Raw genomic sequence first — 14,125 nt, forward strand, 5'->3', positions numbered from 1 at the left:
CTACACCGTGGCACCACAGAAAGCCTATCATCGATTCGATAGGCATTCGGCATCATAGACATGTCGCAATTTCAGCACCATGGTCAGCGATAGGTAGTCACCGACCTTGCGGGGGTCCAGAGAAACTGCGTTACACCAGTGACTGTGTCAAGACTACTTCAGGAGAACAGCCCGCCATAATGCCCTCCCAATTCATGTGACTGGGTCACTGGAAGACACAAAAATATATTGTTATATTTTAAACTAGGTGGTTTGAGCCCTGAATGCTGACTGGCTGAAAGCCGTGGTATATCTGACAGTCTACCATGGGTATGACAACACATTTATTTTTACTGCTTTAATTACATTGGTAGCCAGTTTATAATAGCAATAAGGCACCTCGGGGGTTTGTGATATATGGCCAATATACCTCCACGTTGCGTCGTGCCTAAGAACAGATCTTAGCTGTGGTGTTTTGGCCAAATACCACACCCCCCCGGGCCTTATTGCTTAATTATGTAGTGATATACTGTACATATTATTCACAGATTCTGTGTGGTTTTTCACGAGTGCAACTTTAAGCAGGACTTGCAAACTGACCGTGATATCGATATGAGTGATTGACAAATAATAATAATTTCTCTTTCCGTTTTGGTGACCCCCAAATCAAAATGCATCACCAAATTGTAGCTGACTGTCTTCAGCAGGTTGTCCTCTAACCAGTGTGTGAACAATATTTCCAGTTCGTTTCTAAAATGCCAGGACTCATTTACGCTTTTTATATTGAATTCACTGCAGACTTTTTGGGAATTTCACAGCCACAATGCATTGGAAGAGGGGGGCTGCGAGTTTTGATAGCTAGCTAGATCTCTTCAAGTAAACAACAAAACAACTTGGAAGATGGCGAATAGCGAAGCTTCTGCAGTGGTGTTCAAATGCAAGCAGTTTTTGTTCTCCTTTAAATAATCACGACTATTTCAGCGTAACGTTAAAATAGATCTGCTGCCTGCCATGCCTTTAGCTAGCGGCGTGCTTTAGTTGGAAAAATAAGTGGGGGAATCATGAGCAAAAATACACAGTACACTACTGTATGTTGTCTTGCCAGTTATTGCTGTGCTGTACTAATAAAGTACCCCTGTTCTTTGAGAGCAACAACCATTTCCCATCTATTTCCTATGCTTCACCGGCACGTTCATGTACATGTGAAGATATACATGTTTGAAACGTTCAAGTGTTCCAGAGAAATGTAATTGGCATAATACCTTTTACCGGGCTTAACATGTAGTGTGTTTGGTGCTGAAAACTATCCTTTTCCATATTTTTCCACCCGAGGGAGCTTTTTTTTTTTTTAAACCAAAAGTGGATTTCTGTTCTCATTGAAAAGTGTTTCTTGTTTGTAATCTAAAAAAAAAAAACATTTGATATCGGTACATCTACTGTTTGTTGTGTGTTATGCTAAACATTTAAAAATTTGCACCTCTGCGCTTTCATGTTGTAGGTGCATGGTAACAATTAGATAAGTTGAAGAAAAAAAAACGCACACTACTCCTGTTTTGTTATGGAAGTTGTAAGGAATTGTATTAGATATTGGTAACTTGTTTTAACAACTTCTCAACATTAGCTATGGTTGACACAATATACACACTCCCTCTTTCTATTGGACATATGCTGGACTCATTGGACACATGCACGACACCCACAACTTCCCTCCCCCATGACAATCACTCAGACACTCACAACTCAGGGTTGGAGCTCCAGACAACGAACAATCTCAGGAACCAATGGAACGTCGACATCAGGCCGAACAGGATTACCCACGACCCAGATCGACCAATCGGAAGGCCAGACTTCAGATCAACCTACTTTACTAGTTGTCTATATAATCTGTGTGTACTGTGTAGAGCGCTCTCTCTTCCGGACGATTTCATACAAATCAGACAGAAAGAGCCGTGCTGCACGCTTTGCCTAATATCTTTACACTTGAATAAAACGGCCTTATTATACAATTATCCACCTCGTCCTATGTCTCCACTTGGTCTCCTGTCTCAAGTAAAACGAATTATCAACAAAGTGTTCGTGTAGGCCTCTTGGGATGTTTGCTCTGCTAAACTACACTGAACAAAAATATAAAAGCAACATGTAACAATTTCAAAGAGTTTACTGAGGTACAGTCCATACAGGAAGATCAGTCAATTGAAATAAATTCACGAGACCTTAATCTATGGATTTCACATGACTGGGAATATAGATATGCATTTGTTGGTCACAAATACTTAAAAACAAAAAAAGTAGGGGCGTGGATCAGAAAACCAGTCAGCATCTGGTGTGACCACCATTTGCCTCATGCAGCTCGACACATCTCCTTTGCATAGAGTTGATCAGGCTGTTGATTGTGGTCTGTGGAATGTTGTCCCACTCCTCTTCAATGGCTGTGCGATATTGTTGCTGGATATTGGCGTGAACTGGAACGCGCTTTTGTACACGTTGCTCCAGAGCATCCCAAACATGCTGAATGAGTCTGAGTATGCAGGCCTTGGAAGAACTTGTACATTTTCAGCTTCCATCATGCTGAAACAAGGTAATGGCGGCGGATGAATGGCACGACAATGGGCCTCAGGATCTCGTCACGGTATCCCTGTGCATTGAAATTGCCATTGATAAAATGCAATTATGTTCGTTGTCCGTAGGTTATGCCTGCCCGTACGATAACCCCACCACCACCATGGGGCACTCTGTTCACAACGTTGACATCAGAAAACCACTCGCCCACAGGATGCCATCTGCCTGGTACAGTTGAAACCGGGATTCATCTGTGAAGAGCACACCACTAAAGTCGGTTTCTACACACCACTAAAGTCGGTTTCTACACACCACTAAAGTCGGTTTCTACACACCACTAAAGTCGGTTTCTACACACCACTAAAGTCGGCTTCTACACACCACTAAAGTCGGTTTCTACACACCACTAAAGTCGGTTTCTACACACCACTAAAGTCGGTTTCTACACACCACTAAAGTCGGTTTCTACACACCACTAAAGTCGGTTTCTACACACCACTAAAGTCGGTTTCTACACACCACTAAAGTCGGTTTCTACACACCACTAAAGTCGGCTTCTACACACCACTAAAGTCGGTTTCTGCACACCACTAAAGTCGGCTTCTACACACCACTAAAGTCGGTTTCTACACACCACTAAAGTCGGTTTCTACACACCACTAAAGTCGGTTTCTACACACCACTAAAGTCGGTTTCTACACACCACTAAAGTCGGTTTCTACACACCACTAAAGTCGGCTTCTACACACCACTAAAGTCGGTTTCTACACACCACTAAAGTCGGTTTCTACACACCACTAAAGTCAGTTTCTACACACCACTAAAGTCGGTTTCTACACACCACTAAAGTCGGTTTCTACACACCACTAAAGTCAGTTTCTACACACCACTAAAGTCAGTTTCTACACACCACTAAAGTCGGTTTCTACACACCACTAAAGTCAGTTTCTACACACCACTAAAGTCAGTTTCTACACACCACTAAAGTCGGTTTCTACACACCACTAAAGTCAGTTTCTACACATCACTAAAGTCGGTTTCTACACACCACTAAAGTCGGTTTCTACACACCACTAAAGTCAGTTTCTACACATCACTAAAGTCGGTCTCTACACACCACTAAAGTCGGTTTCTGCAGTAATGTCACAACCCTGGTAAGGACGACAAGAACACAGATGATCTTCCCTGAGATGGTTTCTGAATATTTGTGCAGAAATTCATTGGTTGTGCAAACTCACAGTTTCATCAGCTGTCCAGGTGGCTGGTCTCAGACAATCCCGCAGGTGAAGAAGCCGGATGTGGAGGTCCTGGGCTGGCGTGGTCACACATGGTCTGCGGTTATAAGGCCAGTTGGACATACTGCCAAATTCTCCAAAATTATGTTGGCGGCGGCATATGGTAGAGAAATTAACATTCAATTATTTGGCAAAAGCTCTGGTGGACATTCCTGCAGTCAGCATGCCAATTGCACGCTCCCTCAAAAATTGAGACATCTGTGGAATTGTGTTGTGTGACAAAACTGCACATTTTAGAGTGGTGTTTTATTGTCCCCCGCACAAGGTGCACCTGTGTAATGATCATGCTGTTTAATCAGCTTCTTGATATGCCACACCTGTCAAGTGGGTGGATTATATTGGCAAAGGAGAAATGCTCACTAGAGGGATGTAAACAATTTGTGCATAACATTTTAGAGAAAAACACTTTTTGTGCATAAGTGTCACGGATCCCTCTGGAACTTTCATTGCACACACCTGGCCCCTATTCCCACTGATTATATTTGTATATATGTGCCCTTTGTTCACCATGGTGCTGTTGATTATTGTTACAATGTCCGCTGGTGCGTGTGAGTACCTGTGCTGTGTGTTTTGGGCTTTCGTGCCCTTGTGGATTGCGCAGACGATTATGGGTCTCGTCCCGTGTGATAATCATTGTGCGCGTGTGTTATTTATTTGATGTACTCCTTGCTCTTTTGTTTTGGGTTTCAACCCTGTGTTTTTGTTACGTGTTTGTTTGGTCTTCGTCCCCGTGCCTTTACACGGCACGGCGTAGTTTGGGGCGTGATAAAATTACGCATTCCCGTGCCTATCTCCTTAATCATTTATACCAGCGTGACAATATGGAACATTTCTGGGATCTTTTAGTTCCGCTCATGAAACACGGGACCAACATTTTACAAGTTGCGTTAATCTTTGTGTTCACAATAAATAAATCGTCTTTGGTATAATAGTCCTTGATTCAATTTCTATAGTGCTTTTCATAACAATCTCAAAGTGCATCAAAAGCAAAAAAAACAACCAATAAATCATCATGAGTAGCCTAGCTACTGTTGGCTAGGTCAACCAATAGAGGCCTAGTCTTTGAGTGCATGCATCCTCCAGAAATTGAGAGGGACAGTTCATGGCTTGTTCAGGGAGATGGTTGATGAAGTTGGTCTGGTAGGGATCTTGTAGAAGTCTAGCTACTCTGGAAACACACTGAGTTGTGTAGCCACTGGACTCCTCCTTCACAATGTATGGCACCCACTGGCTGGGTGATGCCTCAGCAGCTATGGGCACCAGAAAGTTCACCACAAACAGTTTAGAGTATTAGCCAGTCCTCATTACAAGCCGTCTGCCTCAGCACTGCATTCCACTACTCAGTAGTCTACTGCATCTCCCACATTAGCCTTTGAGGTGCAACCCATGTCTAGGGCACAAATAGATATCGGATCCAGCTATGGTGGTACTAGCTAACTCATGTCTGACTACAACAGTGTACTAACTAGCAGCAACAGACTCAAACCAACCAAGGGCCATAGAAAAACATGTCACAGTTTATAGTGTAATGGCGTCACCGGCCTGAATCTAATCCAATCTGGAGCCAGTCAGTATACATCTGTAAAGCTTGCAAAAAGCTTTATCCTTTCTTTAGAACAAAATGCAATTCACGACTTGGCTGTCTATATACAGCCTCTATCACCCTGTCACAGGCCCACCCAGTCAACACCACCTCTTAAGTTGCCTGCTGCAGTTGTTCGGCAGATGTCCAGTTTGCAAACGAAAATGAAGCATAGAGAAGATCTGCAAGGCGGCCCTCATCAGCATGATGCAGACACGCACTCCTTGTGAGCATTCCAATGATTGGAACAGTGAGACACATGTTGGCAAGTATCCGGCCAGCAACCTTCACCTGTCACTGGCAACAGCTTTCACAGGCTCATCATTTGTACAAATACAGAAGGTAACCCACTTCATCACTTCGATGTCACGACTTCCGCCGAAGTTCGGGCGGCGTTCGGCGGTCAACGTCACCGGTTTTCTAGCCGCCACCGAACCACTTTTCATTTTCCATTTGTTTTGTCTTCATTGTACACACCTGGTTTCCATTCCCATAATTATATGTTCCTTATTTAACCCTCTGGTTCCCCCATGGTTTTGTGCGTGTTTGTTCGTTGTAAGTTAGTCTGTATTTGTGAGCTTGATTATTTTCCTTCTTGGAATATTTGTTGTTTTGAGTAAAGTTACGTGAATTACTCATCTCTGTGTCCTGTGCCTGACTCCGCCTTACCTGCTACACCTAGACATTTTGATGTGATTTGCAGTTAAAGCTTTGCAAAATGTCTTAATACACTACACGGATATGTTTCAGCTTGCGCCTTCCTCTGTGTGTGTCTCCAGTTCTTACTCTTGCTTCCTGTGCCCAACAACACCAGCTGTTTGATGGTTAGCAAGAGTGTTGCTATTGGTTGGGTTGAGAGGCAGGCAGCAACGATCCTATGAGCAGCCAGAATAGATCCCTCTTCCTGTAGAAAGGTGATGTACTCCTTGAGCATTTCCTTTCTTTTGTACACTGCTCAGCAAGTGAAATTAGGAGGCTGCAGAATGCACAGAACAAAACAGCAAGGATTGTATTAAGGTGGATATGTGGTTCTTCTGTTGTAGTCATGCACAATGCTCTTGGTTGGTCATCAATCAACAAGATAATCGAGAGAAAAAAACATGCTTATTTTATTTCATAATATACACCATTTAAAACGGCCAAACTCTATTCACAACGGTATTCAGTTAGTAAGAGACAGTCATTCAGTAAATACTAGGAATAGATTGTCCACCATCTACGTTATCCAGACAGAAAAGAGAAATAGGTTAAATAACATTTCGATTTAGAGCAATAAAGAAATTGAATCATTTGATTGAGCAAACCAGAAACCTTTCAATATATAAATTCCAACAATACTTTAAAACCATTTAAATACAATACATAGGAAAGTTGTGCTGGACTATATTTTAGACTGTTAAGAGTATTTATCTGGTCAATATGTCAGTGTATTATGTCTGTTTGTAACAGTGTGTTATATGTGAAAATGTGATTGTATTATGAATTGTATTTGAATGTTTAAGGACTCTTGGAAGATTAGTCCAAATGAGGATTAAAAGAGATCCTAATAAAATAAAATAAAATCCACTGAGTGACCATCTTCACATTTCAAACTAGATACATGGGGTGTATTTTCAGTTAGAGTTAGGAGAGTTTGACTTATGGGGTCTAAGAGGGACCTGAGTCTACTGGTGGAATCAAGGGCTCTGACAGAAACATGGTTGAGCCCAAACATTTCTGGGGGTTTGATTGAGACATGGGTCTGAGGCCTGATTGAGACATGGGTCTGAGGCCTGATTGAGACATCGGTCTGAGGCCTGATTGAGACATGGGTCTGAGGCCTGATTGAGACATGGGTCTGAGGCCTGATTGAGACATGGGTCGAGGCCTGATTGAGACATGGGTCTGAGGCCTGATTGAGACATGGGTCTGAGGCCTGATTGAGACATGGGTCTGAGGCCTGATTGAGACATGGGTCTGAGGCCTGATTGAGACATGGGTCTGAGGCCTGATTGAGACATGGGTCTGAGGCCTGATTGAGACATGGGTCTGAGGCCTGATTGAGACATGGGTCTGAGGCCTGATTGAGACATGGGTCTGAGGCCTGATTGAGACATGGGTCTGAGGCCTGATTGAGACATGGGTCTGAGGCCTGATTGAGACATGGGCCGGTGTCTGGAGGAGGATTAATATTGTCCTTGGTCCTCCTGTGTGTACTGTATATTCTATCCTTAGGTTGCACATTCTGTGTGTGTGACATGGAATGAGAGTTTGGGATTTGTTTTAGTGTTCAGATTTTTTGTTGAGTCCATCCTAGTGGGAGCTTTCATGTTGCTCCTCTCCTCAGTGATTTTAAACATTGAGGGCACCAGTATTGGTAGATATTTGATGTCCAGTTCAAGCTGCCTACTTTTCCTTCTGTTTGTTTTCTCTCTCTTATTCCTTCAACACAAGTTTCTCTTCAAGAACAGGTGCATGCCATCCCTGCCTTAATCATTGTGAGTACAGAGACTTGTGATTATGCAGGATTAAGGCTTCCCCTCCATCTTTTGATTGCAGAATTTGACGCACTGCCATCACAACCAATGTCACTGTGCTACACAGGAAGTAATCATCCTCACTGCACTTTCTGCGCTGTGCAGTTTTCTTGATTCCCGACCACAGACTGGCAAAATGTCTCTTACAAAGTACACAAACAGTCAGGGACAATAATTTGGCCCAGGTGGTGACCGTCTTTTCCCGTCAGGGTTCTGCTGAGGGTCTGCTCCGTCTGCTTTCTGATCAGTACAGCATTCTCTCTCTCATCACCTTTGTGTGTATGTGACATGATTTGTGTTATGTCCTGGTTCTCTACCTCAGGGGTTCAGCTCGAGGCCCAAATTAGGAAATCACTGTCCTCCAACAACCCAAATGAATAAGAAATAGTATTATATATGATTATAAATGTATTTATTGCGACCCACCTCTCGCATACCCAGGGCCCACTATGGGTCCTGACCCATAGTTTGAGAAACCCTGCTCTACCTCCCTAAGTGTGCACCAATGGCACCCCTCATTAAAGCATTGGATTGAGTCATGTTTTGTTTTTCCGTTTGGATTTAAAACCTAGCAAATGCATATGATTTCCGATTTTTTTGGTCAAAGCACAGATACTTTTTTTTAAACATAAGTTAAATACCAATGAACTACCAATGCACATTGCTAAACTTTTGGGAAAGACACAATATCCTTAAGAACTCGGATAGTAGTATTTAACTCATCGGGAACTCTTTGTTTTACAGGTTGCAGAGAGGGTTGCAGAGGTTGTGGAGGAGTGAGTGTCACGAGAATTTTCAATCCCAATGATAATAACTAACAATCAATAGCTCTGACCAATCCCAGAGGTCTGTAAGACCATGGGTTTAATAATAATTAGTCAAAGACTCAGCTTATGCAAAAAGATAGTACAGTTTATTCACGAGAACGTTCTAACATCAAAAATGCAAACCCAGTCTTTATAACACACACAAACAAGTTCAAATCTTAAGCTACGCCTTGCTCAGACAGTCAGTGTTTTTCCACTACACATATACATTGTTTAATCTGCAATATGTTTCATAATTTTCTGCCAGCCTAACAGTTTCTCCCCTCCACGGGTGGAGACAGAATGTCCTGTAAGGAACACAGTAGTCCAGCTTGTCTGTCGATAGCTCATCATTTGTATCACACTTGCACCCTGCTTACAAACTAAAAAGGAACAAAAGATCCTTGTTCTAATTCTGACTAAAACTACACACATCATCAGAATATAGTTTTATGATTCTAATAAATTTCATACAATTATATGGTTTCTGGGTGGAATATTCTAATCATTACCTTTAAGCATATAATTCTCTTATCAGTGAGCCCTTGACTCCCCTGTACCATAGACGGTGTTCAGACAAGACAATTGTGTAATCCCGTGTGTGTGTGTGTGTGTGTGTTATGTATGAGTGTGTGTGTGCCAATCAGAATGCAGATTTTTGAATTGTTCACTAAAATGATTGCTTTAACTGTTAAAATGTTTTGGTTCTTTTACTGAAGACTCCGAAGCACACTTATAATAAACGGAACAGATTTATTTAATGTTCTCCGTAACACATTACGGTCGACTACTCTCTACAGTGTCTTCAGCCCAACTCTCTAATACATCATTGAACTTTTACCGCCCATGCATCTCGTAATCCAATCATTTCAATGCAAGAACGGAAACCCCATTGTCATTTGTTAATTCAAATAACTCAACCCAAATACAAGTATGCCCAAATAGAGAAGGAGGCCTTAGGGATCATATTTGGGGTAATGAAATGCCATGACTACCTATATGGTCGTAAGTTTACATTGCTGACAGATCATCAGCGACTAGGAACAAAAACAAGAGTTCCAGCTCTAGCAGCAGCCAGACTCCAGAGGTGGGCGATAATACTAGCTGCATATCAGTATGACAGCCCTCTCAGCAGCATGCTAATGCAGATGGGTTATCTAGGCTTCCCATGAAGGGGGGCAGAGAGCAATCCAAACTATCGAGTGTCATTTTTAGATGTACTTCCCATTTTAGCTAAGGACATAGCCAGGGAAACTACCAAGGACAAGGGTTTGGCTAAGGTGAAGCACTTCACACTTACAGGGTGGCCTAACCATGTAACTGACCCTGAATTAAAGCCTTATTGGGTGAGAATCGATGAGCTCACTGTAGAAAGTGATTGTGTGTTATGGGTGTGAGAGCGGTGGTGCCCTCTACAGAGGGACCTACAGAAGGAGCTACATCAAAACCACTGGGGCATGGTCAAAATGAAAGCTCTCTCTCAGACATAGAAGACATGGTAAGGAGATGCCAGGTGTCAGTCTAACAGATAAATGCCTAACCTTGCACCAGTTCATCCTTGGAAATGGCTGGAGAGGCCCTGGCAGCGCATCCATATCGATTTTGCTCAAACGGGAAAGCATCGGTTCTTAGTAGTTATGGATGCCGACTCACACTGGCCAGAAGTAAAGTGTATGAGTAATACTTCAGCTACAGCCATGGTAGAGACACTCCAGGGAATGTTCTCAGCCTACGGGTTAGTTGAGGAGCGTGTTTCAGACAATGAGCCGCAGCTGGTGTCAAACGAGTTGGAGACATTCTTCCAGTTGAATGGGGTGAAACACATCAAGTCGACTCCGTTTCATGCAGCTTCAAATGGCGCAGCAGAGCGACTTGTAGAGAATCTAAAACAGGCTCTAGAGAAGGACAAGTCATCAGAACGGTCTGTACCGCATAGTGTGGACAACTTTCTGTTTGCCTACAGGAATACGCCACATGCCACAACTGGGAAAACTCCAGCAGAGTTGTTCCCGAAAAAGACAGGTTAGAACAAGGTTATCACTGGTTATCAAGGTTATCCCAGGTTTTCAGCTGACATGCAGTCTAAGATACAGGACAAGTGGGTGGGCAAGCTTGTTCATTTTTTTCAGTCGGAACAAACAGCGCTTTCCGAGATTACCGGGGAGGAGAGAGAAATGGGTACCAGGGTTGTAAAAAGGGAACTTACATGTAGTGCAGACTGAGGGAAAATTGTGTAAGAAGCATGTGAATCAAATGATGATGCAACACAATTAAAGAGAAGACCTGAATGTGTCAGAGTGGAACATTTCTGATTGGGACTTGGGAACTACGACTGTGACAGGCACGCATACAGAGACACAGATTGTGCCAGGCCGTGAGCCTGAGGGCCCAGAGCGTCATGAGAGGCCAAAAAGAGTCAGAAGGCCTCCGGACCGATTGGATCTTTAAACAGGTTGTATATGAGTTGATAAGTGAAACTGTTTTGGAAAACCCATGATGTTCATCAAGGATGTTTTCAGAGGAAGTGAGAATTTCCGGGGAGAAGTGTGGTGTATTGAGAATTGTATTTTGTGTTAATGAGTTTAGATGTAAAATGATTGCAAATAGCCAATGGGATTTGTATGCATGGGTTGAGTTATTTGAATTAACAAATGACAATGGGGTTTCTGGTCTTGCATTGAAGTGATTGGATTACGTTTCACTCTAAGGTCTACTACACCTGTTGTATTCGGCGCACGTGACAAATAAACTTTGATTGGATTACGAGATGCAAGGGCGGTGTCACGTTCCTGACCTTATTTTCCTTTGTTTAACTTTGTTTAGTTGGTCAGGACGTGAGCTGGGTGGGTAGTCTATGTTATGTGTTTCTATGTTGGGTTAAATGTGTTGCCTGATATGGTTCTCAATTAGGGGCAGGTGTTTGACGTTTCCTCTGATTGAGAACCATATTAAGGTAGGCTGTTCTCACTGTTTGTTTGTGGGTGATTGTTCCTGTGTCTGTGTCTGTGTCTGTGTCTGTGTCTGTGTCTGTCGCAGTCGCAGTCGCACCACACGGGACTGTTTCGTTTTCGTTCGTTTGGTTAGTCTGTTCCTGTTCGTGCGTTCTTCGTGTTATATTGTAAGTTCTCATGTTCAGGTCTGTCTTCGTCGTTTTGTTGTTTTGTAGTTATTCAAGTGTATTTCGTGTCAGTGTTCGTCTTGTTTAATAAATTCATTATGTCTTCATACAACGCTGCGTTTTGGTCCTATCCCTACTCCTTCTCCTCGACCGAGGAGGAGGAAGATTATGACAACCGTTACAGAATCACCCACCAACCAAGGACCAAGCGGCGTGGGAGAAAGCAACAGCGCACGAAGGAGGAATGGACATGGGAGGATGTTTTGGACGGCAAGGGTTGCTACACATGGGAGGAGGTCCTGGCTGGGAAGGATCGCCTCCCATGGGAACAGCTGGAGGCGATTAGGAGAGCAGAGGCAACCGGAGAGAGGAACCGGCGTTATGAGGGTACGCGACTAGCACGGAAGCCTGTGAGTCAAGCCCAAAAATTTCTTGGGGGGGGACTACAAGGGAGTGTGGCGAAGTCAGGTAGGAGACCTGCGCCAACTCCCCGAGCTTACCGTGGAGAGCGAGAGTACTGGCAGACACCGTGTTATGCGGTAAAGCGCACGGTGTCTCCTGTACGTGTGCTTAGCCCGGTGCGGGTTATTCCACCTCCCCGCACTGGCAGGGCTAGATTGAGTATTGAGCCGGATGTCATGAAGCCGGCCCAACGCATCTGGCCTCCAGTGCGTCTCCTCGGGCCGGCATACATGGCACCAGCCTTACGCATGGTGTCCCCGGTTCGCATACACAGCCCAGTGCGGGTTATTCCACCTCCCCGCACTGGTCGGGCTACGGGGAGCATAAAACCAGGTAAGGTTGGGCAGGCTCAGTGCTCAAGGGAGCCAGTACGCCTGCATGGTCCGGTATATCCGGCGCCACCTCCCCACCCCAGCCCAGTACCACCAGTGCTTACACCACGCACCAGGCTTCCTGTGCGTCTCCAGAGCCCTGTTCCTCCTCCACACACTAGCCCTATGGTGCGTGTCTTCAGCCCGGTACCACCAGTTCCGGCACCACGCACCAAGCCTCCTGTGCGTCTCCAGAGTCCTGTGCGTCCTGTTGCTGCTCCCCGCACTAGCCTGAAGGTGCGTGTCCTTAGCCCGGTACCTCCAGTTCCGGCACCACGCACCAGGCCTACAGTGCGCCTCAGCCGGCCAGAGTCTGCCGTCTGCCCAGCGGCGCCTGAACTGCCCGTCTGCCCAACGCCGTCTGAGCTGTCCGTCTGCCAAGCGCCGCCTGCGCTGCCCGTCTGTCCTGAGCCTTCAAAGCCGCCCGTCTGTCCTGAGCCTTCAAAGCCGCCCGTCTGTCCTGAGCCTTCAAAGCCGCCCGTCTGTCCTGAGCCTTCAGAGCCGCCCGTCTGTCAGGAGCCGCTAGAGCCGTCCGCCAGACAGGAGCCGCTAGAGCCGTCCGCCAGACAGGGGCCGCTAGAGCCGTCCGCCAGACAGGAGCCGCTAGAGCCTTCCGCCAGACAGGAGCAGCCAGAGCCTTCCGCCAGACAGGAGCAGCCAGAGCCTTCCGCCAGACAGGAGCAGCCAGAGCCTTCCGCCAGACAGGAGCAGCCAGAGCCTTCCGCCAGACAGGAGTAGCCAGAGCCTTCCGCCAGACAGGAGCAGCCAGAGCCGCCAGCCAGCCATGAGCAGCCAGAGCCGCCAGCCAGCCATGAGCAGCCAGAGCCGCCAGCCAGCCATGAGCAGCCAGAGCCGTCCAGCCAGCACCAGCCAGAGCCGTCCAGCCAGGACCAGCCAGAGCCGTCCAGCCAGGACCAGCCAGCTGCCCCTCATTCCGGTGTTGCCCCTCATTCCGGTGCTGCCCCTTAATCTAGTGGGGTTAATTTGGAGGAGGCTACGGAAGAGGGGATTGACTATGGTGGGGTGGGGACCACGTCCGGAGCCGCCACCGTGGACAGATGCCCACCCAGACCCTCCCCTTGAGGTTCAGTTTTGCGGCCGGAGTCCGCATCTTGGGGGGGGGGGGGGGTACTGTCACCTTCCTGACCTTATTTTCCTTTGTTTAACTTTGTTTAGTTGGTCAGGACGTGAGCTGGGTGGGTAGTCTATGTTATGTGTTTCTATGTTGGGTTAAATGTGTTGCCTCATATGGTTCTCAATTAGGGGCAGGTGTTTGACGTTTCCTCTGATTGAGAACCATATTAAGGTAGGCTGTTCTCACTGTTTGTTTGTGGGTGATTGTTCCTGTGTCTGGGTCTGTGTCTGTCGCACCACACGGGACTGTTTCGTTTTTGTTCGTTTGGTTAGTCTGTTCCTGTTCGTGCGTTCTTCGTGTTA

Source organism: Salvelinus alpinus, chromosome 24, assembly GCF_045679555.1.
Source record: "Salvelinus alpinus chromosome 24, SLU_Salpinus.1, whole genome shotgun sequence".
Taxonomy (NCBI): Eukaryota; Metazoa; Chordata; class Actinopteri; order Salmoniformes; family Salmonidae; genus Salvelinus; species Salvelinus alpinus.